Genomic DNA, 7,256 nt, shown 5'->3' with positions numbered 1-7,256 from the left:
GACCCATCTTATCTAGTCCAGCCTGGTTCAGCATTACTTGGAGACAACATGCCACCTTCTCCCGTCCCACCACTCTGTGCCCACACCTGCCAGGGCTGGTCTGGAGGGCACCTGCTTCACATCAGCGGCTTTCTCCACCTCTGGACCAGTCCATTACCCACCTTCAAGACCTTCCTCAAGCCTCATCTCTCCCCAAAGCTTCTCCAGACTCAACCAGACCCATAAGACTGCTCCCTTTCTGTGAATTCCTTTAGCCCTTATGCCCATTACTGCAACCATGCACTGCGTGGCATAGTTCTCTAGGTGTGACCACAGCAGCGTGGAGGGAACCTTCAACTGTCATAGACATAGACCCTGTGCACACTGTCAAAACAATTACTATAACCCCCTTCATACTCTTATATTGGCCAATTAAAAAGCACCTAAATACAGCCCTCACAGAGGGTAATTTGGTAATATGAATTTAAAAACAATATTTTATAGACCCTTTAACCCAGCAATTACACTTCTAGAAGTATCTTCTCAGGAAAAAATCATGTATGTAGGAATGTCCATTAGGAATATTTATTCTAAAAATTAGAAATAATTCAAATGTCCAACAATAGGAAAATGGCTAAATTATAGAGGAGCTGTGCAAAGGGCTATTCTACAGTCATTCAGATATTATAGAATAGAATTTAATGACAGGCAAAGATATTAAGGTTATATTATTTAGTAAAACAAAACCAAACCAGACTTCAAATTAATGACAAATTTTACTTTAAATCATCTATCTACAGCTCAGAAGAGCTAAAAAAGAAGTAGACAAGTCATAGAATTAGAAGGTAGAGCTCTTTCAATGGGGTAATGATTCATTTTCTATATGCTAGGAAAAAATTAAAAATACACATAAACAAAGGAAGAGAAAAATTGACCAGCTGCCGCCACCCACACATAACCACAGTTAACATTTTGGTGGAGGCTTTCCATGATTTTTCTCTGTGTGCATGCAAGTGCATGTGTGCTTGGGTATGAGTGCATGTGTCATGAGTGGTACTCTTTTAGTAGTCCTTGGGTCATTAACACAGAGATGCAGTATACATCCTGATTTATAAAAGCCTGATGTTATTTTGTACTTCTGCCCTCTTCTGATAATGCCTTAAAATACTAATTTATTAATTTACCCTTTCCATCCCACTCTGACCTTACATATTATTGTTGCCATGCATTTTAATTCCATAGATATTATAAATTCCATGAAGCATTGATAATCAATATTTATTTATATTTCCTACATACACTTTCCATTGTTCTTCATTCCTTTCTACACCTCCAATTTCTGTCTTTAATCATTTTCCTTCTGCGTGAAGAATAACCTTTAGTATTCCTTTAGTATAGGTCTTCTGCTGACAAATTTATCCATTTTTGGTTGAAAATGTTTTTATTTCATCTTCATTCTTGAAGGATATTTTTACTGAGTGTAGGATCCTCAGTTGGTTGATTTTCTGTCAACTCTTTGAAGATGTTTTGAACAGTTTTCCTGTGATGTGCCTAGGTCTGCTTTTGCTTTTATTTGTCCTGCTAGGAGTTGGTAGTACTTCCTGAACCTGTGGCTCAATGTCTTTCATCATTTTTCGAAAATTCTCAGCTACTGTCTCTTCAAATATTGCATCCACCCAATGTCTCTCCTCTACTTTTGGGACGCCAATTACACATTATGTTAGATTCTTCATAGTATTTCCATGTCTCTTATTCTTTCCTCTGTCATCATTCATCATTCCAAATATTTTTTCATGGTCTATCTTGCAGATCATTAATTTTCTATTCAGCTGCGTCTATTCTTCTATTAAATGCACTCAATTAATTAGTTTCAGTTACTGAATTTTTCAGTTCTACAGATTCCATTTGATTTTTCTCTGTGAAAAATCACAATGTTATTTACTTATTTATTTTTGCATTTGCTTGTTTATTATGTTTTCTCTCCATCAGAATGAAAGCACCTCGAGAGCAGGGACTTTGGTCTACTGTCTGTATTGGCTGGTGCCTAGGGTTGTGCCTGTATGCAACAGGCACGCAATGAATATAAATATTTTTGCTGTACACTGGATGGACGTGAGTGATTCTCTGGGGCTTCTGCAGAGTCTGGTTTGGGAAAGGGGGTGCTAGGGAAAAACCCTGCTCCCTGCAGCCTCGCATTTTAATCTTTCAGTGTTGAAAAGTGGGGAGGAGCCAGATTGAGTTTGCTGGGGAGAGAGCCAGTGGGGCGCCAAGGTGCCCAGAGCAGCCTTTGGGAAGGTGTGGGGGAGGCTGGATTCCCAACTGCCAGCCTCCAGGCCTTGGATGGACCTAGGATGCTGAGACAGAACATACAACACTAGGTGAGTCACCCGCCAGTCACCAGCTCACTGAGGAACCAGAATAATGTACTGTTCTTGGTTTGAAGGCACTTGGAGAAGGAGAGGAAGGAGAGATGGGGGCTGAATCTCTTCCCACCCCATCTCTGTCAGGTCCCAGCCTCCTCTCTGGGCTTCTGTCCCAAAGAGACCTGCCTGCAAGCCTTCAAAGGCCTAGGAACCCCAGTTGGGGGTCCCTGTTCTGGAGCCATGGGGTTGGAGTCCCAGCTCCAGCAGAGTTGTCTGAGCTGCGGCCTGACATTATTGTTGGCCATGGAAGGCCTCAGGCCATCCTTAGCTCAGATCTTGGCTGCCGGCCGGCTGCTTCTGCAGCAGGGTCAGGGTGTCCTGCTTCTTAATGCAGCGCAGCTGCTCCTGCTTTGCCTGCTTGAGCTTGGTGGGGTTTCAGATCACTTGGACGATTTCCACCTTTGGCTCATTCCGGGCATTTCAGGTTCTCGGCCCGGTGCTGTTTCTTCTCCTGGCGGCGCCTCTCCTACTCCTCCTCCAGGTGAGGGGCAAAGTCCTAGGCCAGCTTCCTCTCCTGCTTCAGCTTCCCCTGCCACGATGGGCGCAGGGGCTTGTCCTGAAGCATCAGAGAGAATCTTTTCTTGGAGTGGTTCTTCCACACTCAGCCCGATTTGGGCTTCCCCTTCGGGATTACAGAAAGCTGCTCTTTCTTCAGCTTCTTGGACGCTGGGGCCTGGGATGAAGAACCCTTTCGCTTCTTTGCCGAAGCCGTGTGTCACCACCTCCCCAGCTGGAGGTGGTTTGCTCTGCTCGTGCTGACCCTGACCCCGGGGGAAGCCAGGTGCCTCGAGTGTCAGCTCCAGTAGTAGCTGAGAGGGCTTCGGACCCGGAGCTTGCTGAATGGGGTTAAGGCTCTGGTGATCCTGGGCCTGGCAGCAGCTGATGCTGGGAGGCCCCTGGGGTCAGCTCCTCCTTACTTTGGGCCAACACCGAGGCCAGTACTCCCTCGCCCTGAGAACAGTTGGGTGCCTCCTCACTTGGCTTCGGCTGACATCGTGGGGATTCAGGACTGACTCCAGCTGTCTTTGAGGTGACTCCAGGTGTAGGTCTTGCTGACGCTGTGGGGACCCTGGGCCTGATTCTGGCCGCCCCTGGGGGGGCTCCAAGTCTGCACCCTGCTGCAAAGACTGGGTGATCCTGGATTGTCTCCAGTGACCTTTCAGCGGGGCGCCCCAGGTCAGCTTGTTGCACACTCGGAGGAGACCCGGGCTCCCTCGTTTCTTCTGGGTTTGACTCGAACTCCACAAGGACCCATCTCACCCGCAAAACTGAGGTGAGGCTCTCGGGGGATTCAGGCCCTAGGCCTTCCAGCCCTTGGCTGTGCCTTAGCGGTGTATCCATGGTTCAGCTGTAAGTTTCCAAACCCCTACACATATCCACAATGTTATCTTTAAACATCAGGCATGGTTATTTTAGAGTCTATGTTAATACCTTCCTTGTCTGGATCCCCCGTGGGTCTGTTCTTTCTCTCCATTTTCATCTGTACTTTTCTTTTTCTCATATGCCTGGTTATTTTTGCATAAGTGCCTGAAATTGGTTATGAAAAAATAGTAGAAAAAATTAAAAGTTAGAAGAATGGTATACCATGTCTTCAGAAAGGATTTATCTGTGCATCTGGATGATAGCTGGGGCATTAGCAACCTAGGATCCCATTAATCCAAATTCAGGAATGAGAGGATTTGAAGCTGAGTTTCAGTCCCTTTGAAAGTTAGTTTACTTCTGGTTCATCTTTTCTTCCAGAGTATACATAATTATGAGTATCACCTCAAATTATAGAATTCAGTTTCTGTTCCCCTGTGTTCTGCAAAGCAATCAAAGCCCTGTTTATGTTTTTAACCTCTCAACCATAAGTCTCTTCTGAGATTGGCAGAGGTAGTCCTGAATGCCACTGGGTCTCCATTGCTCTGTGTTTCTGCCTTTCCCCAAATCTTAACCTGGTAACTCTTTTCTGCCTTGTTTGCTCTCTAATGCCTTCAAGCGGATTTTTACTACTTTGTTAGCTTTTCTAATGGTCTTCCACTGATAGGTAGGTTGGTCCAAATATCCTATTCTGCCACTACTGAAAGCAGAAGTCTGATATCTATTATGAAATTCATTTTAAAGGGCTTCTATAACTATTTTTTTTACCCCTATTACTGAATAATTTGCCACTTTGTTTCTTATTACTGTTGAATTGGTTGTCCTTTGTTCCTTTGAATCTGAAAAGAATTGCCAACCAAAACTGTAGAAAATTACTTCTGCCTGGGACTGCTCAAGGATTCTTTCTCCTGTGGTTCATCTACTTATATCCCACTTTACTGCTCAGAAACTCATCCATGATACTGCCTGGCCAATTGGGACCCAAGACAAGAGTGCCTCTTGATGTCTCCCTGAGTGCAGACTGCCCTGCCTCTTCCTCTTTGGGGTCTAATTTTTGCCAATGGATGAAAGCCTGTCGTGGCCTAGATCTACTGTCCTAATTCTAATGCTTTGGGGCTCTGTAGAAGAAGAAAAATGCAGTCTACAATTCCACACACCAAAGGCCTGGGAAGCAAAGCCAAAGCATCAACAAGATCATATTTTAATCTGCCTTTTGCCTGCCTCTCATTTGTATTGGTGAGAGCTACAGCTACTGGCCCCTTTTCTGTCAGTGATTCACACAATTTTGTTGCTAGTGCTGAATTTCCCAGCTACCAGAAAGAGGATCTAATGTTTCTTTTTCAAAGGTCAAGTCTATCACAGTTATTTTTTTGTTTGAGTTGATTTTAAGAACAGTCTTTGGAAGGATAGTGGGTGGGGCGGCATTCTATAACACTGCTTCCCTCTCCAGGGCTCCTAATGAACAGAGGTAGGACCCGGGAGGAGGTAATTGCAGCAGTATCCAAGACTTCAGTGTTGGGTTCCTTTTGTAACTCATCCATCCACCCACTCACTCCCCTACTCTTTGGCTTGGTTTGGGGTGCTATAACAAAGTGCCACAGACTGGGTGGCTTTGAAACAACAGGAATTTATTTCTCATGGTTCTGGAGACTGGAAGTCCGAGACAGAGTGGTAGGGTTCTGGTGAGGACCTTCTTCTGGGTTGCAGATTGTCATCTTTTCGTTGTATCTTCACGTGGATAAAAGAGTATGAGAGAGCTCTCTGGGGTCCCTTTTATAAGGACACCAATCCCATTCATGAGGCTTCCGTGTTCATGACCTAATTACCCTTCAAAGACCCTCACCTCCTAATACCATCACATTAGAAATTAGTTAATGTATGAATCTGTGAGGGACACAAACATTTAGTCCATAAAACTCATTCACCTCCTCATTGAATATATACTCATTAGACCTTACCACTTGCAGGACCTTTTGCTAAGTATAGTACTTCAGGGGATTAAAAACGTTAGGCAAGGCACAGTGGCTTGCGCCTGTAATCCCGGCACTTTGAGAGGCTGAAGGAGATGGATCACTTGAGCCCAGGAGTTCGAGACCAGCCTGGCCAACATGGCAAAGCTCTTGTCTCTACAAAAAAAAAAAAAAAAAGAAAAAGAATTAGCTGGGTGTGGTGGTGCAGGCCTGTAGTCCCAGCTATGTGTGCAGCTGAGGTGGGAGGATCACTTGAGGCTGGGAGACAGAGGTTGCAGTGAGCTGAGATTGTGTCACTGCACTCCAGCCTGGGTGACAGAGTGAGACCCTGTCTCAAGAGAGAGATTAGAAAAATCATTATAGAAGGATGATGATCTAACAGAGGCCACTGTCATGGCCCTAAAATGTTTGCACCATGTGATGAACGCTGAGATGCTCCTCTGAGATTTTCCCTTCAATGAAAGACCAGTTGTCCCAGCTACTGGGAGGGGTGGGCAGACAGCTTTCAGTTGTCAGACCCTTTAGGGATTGCCTCAGCTCCCGAGAACCACCTGGCCTGGTCTTCACAGGTGGTCTCCATCCAATGAGTGTCTGATGCATGAGTATAAAGGCCTGGGCATCTCAGCCCAACTTAGGAACAGTCTGAGAGGCTATTCCAGGTTCAGAGCTCCCTGTGTGACTGGCTGAGTCTGTTGCTGGGGCTGCATCACAGCCCAGCTTCTCTATCTAGTCCAACTTCCTTGCCCTATGTTCCACAGGTGTCAATACCAGAAGTGCTCCTTAATAAATATCTGCACATTAAACTCCATCTCAGAGTTTGCCTGCTAAGAAATTCAATCTGCCATACACCTGTCCCAGAGTATCTAATGGTTACAGAAACTGCTAGAATAAGTCAGGTTCATGTAGACTCTTGGCATAAGTCTAGCCAGGGCTGCAGAAGCAGTACTGCATGGGGCAAGGGTTGGCATTTTTTTTTCCTTAAAGGGCCAGTAGTAAATATTTTAGGCTTTGCAGGCCATGTAAGATTCTTGTTGTATATTCATTCTCTCAGTCTCTCTCTCAGTCTCTCTCTCAGTCTCTCTCTCTCTCTCTCTCTCTCTCTCTCTCTCTCTCTCTCTGTGTGTGTGTGTGTGTGTGTGTGTGTGTGTCATAGTCTATTAATGTAAAAAACATTCTTAGCTCATTGACAGTAGGAAAACAGGCTGAAGGCTGGTGGGCTGTAGTTACTAACTCCAGTGTAAGGTATTAAGAGCCTAGACTTGTTGGGAGGCAATTATCCATGGGTCTTTCATGTTTCTACACATCTAGCAATGCAGAGATACCAAATAACATTGTTCTAAATTATCTTGTTGTGTTAGACCATTCTTTCACATTGCTATAAAGAAATACCTGAGGCTGGGTAATTTATAAAGAAAGGAAATTTAAGTGGCTCAGGTTCTGCAGAGGCCTCAGGAAGCTTTTACTCATGTCAGAAGGCGAAACAAGAATAGGAGCATCACAAGGCCTACTCCCACTTTGGGAGCAA

At 44.9% G+C, this 7,256-nt stretch overlaps 1 pseudogene; it reads right to left on the bottom strand.

The window, feature by feature from the left end:
• Nucleotides 1–2,666: 2,666 nt before the first annotated feature.
• Nucleotides 2,667–3,743, bottom strand: LOC100428526 (coiled-coil domain-containing protein 86 pseudogene; annotated as a pseudogene).
• Nucleotides 3,744–7,256: the final 3,513 nt, after the last annotated feature.

This window comes from Macaca mulatta, chromosome 3, assembly GCF_049350105.2.
Source record: "Macaca mulatta isolate MMU2019108-1 chromosome 3, T2T-MMU8v2.0, whole genome shotgun sequence".
In the NCBI taxonomy this organism is placed as follows: domain Eukaryota; kingdom Metazoa; phylum Chordata; class Mammalia; order Primates; family Cercopithecidae; genus Macaca; species Macaca mulatta.
Note: the sequence above shows the minus strand (reverse complement) of the source record. Positions and strands in the feature narration are given on the sequence as shown.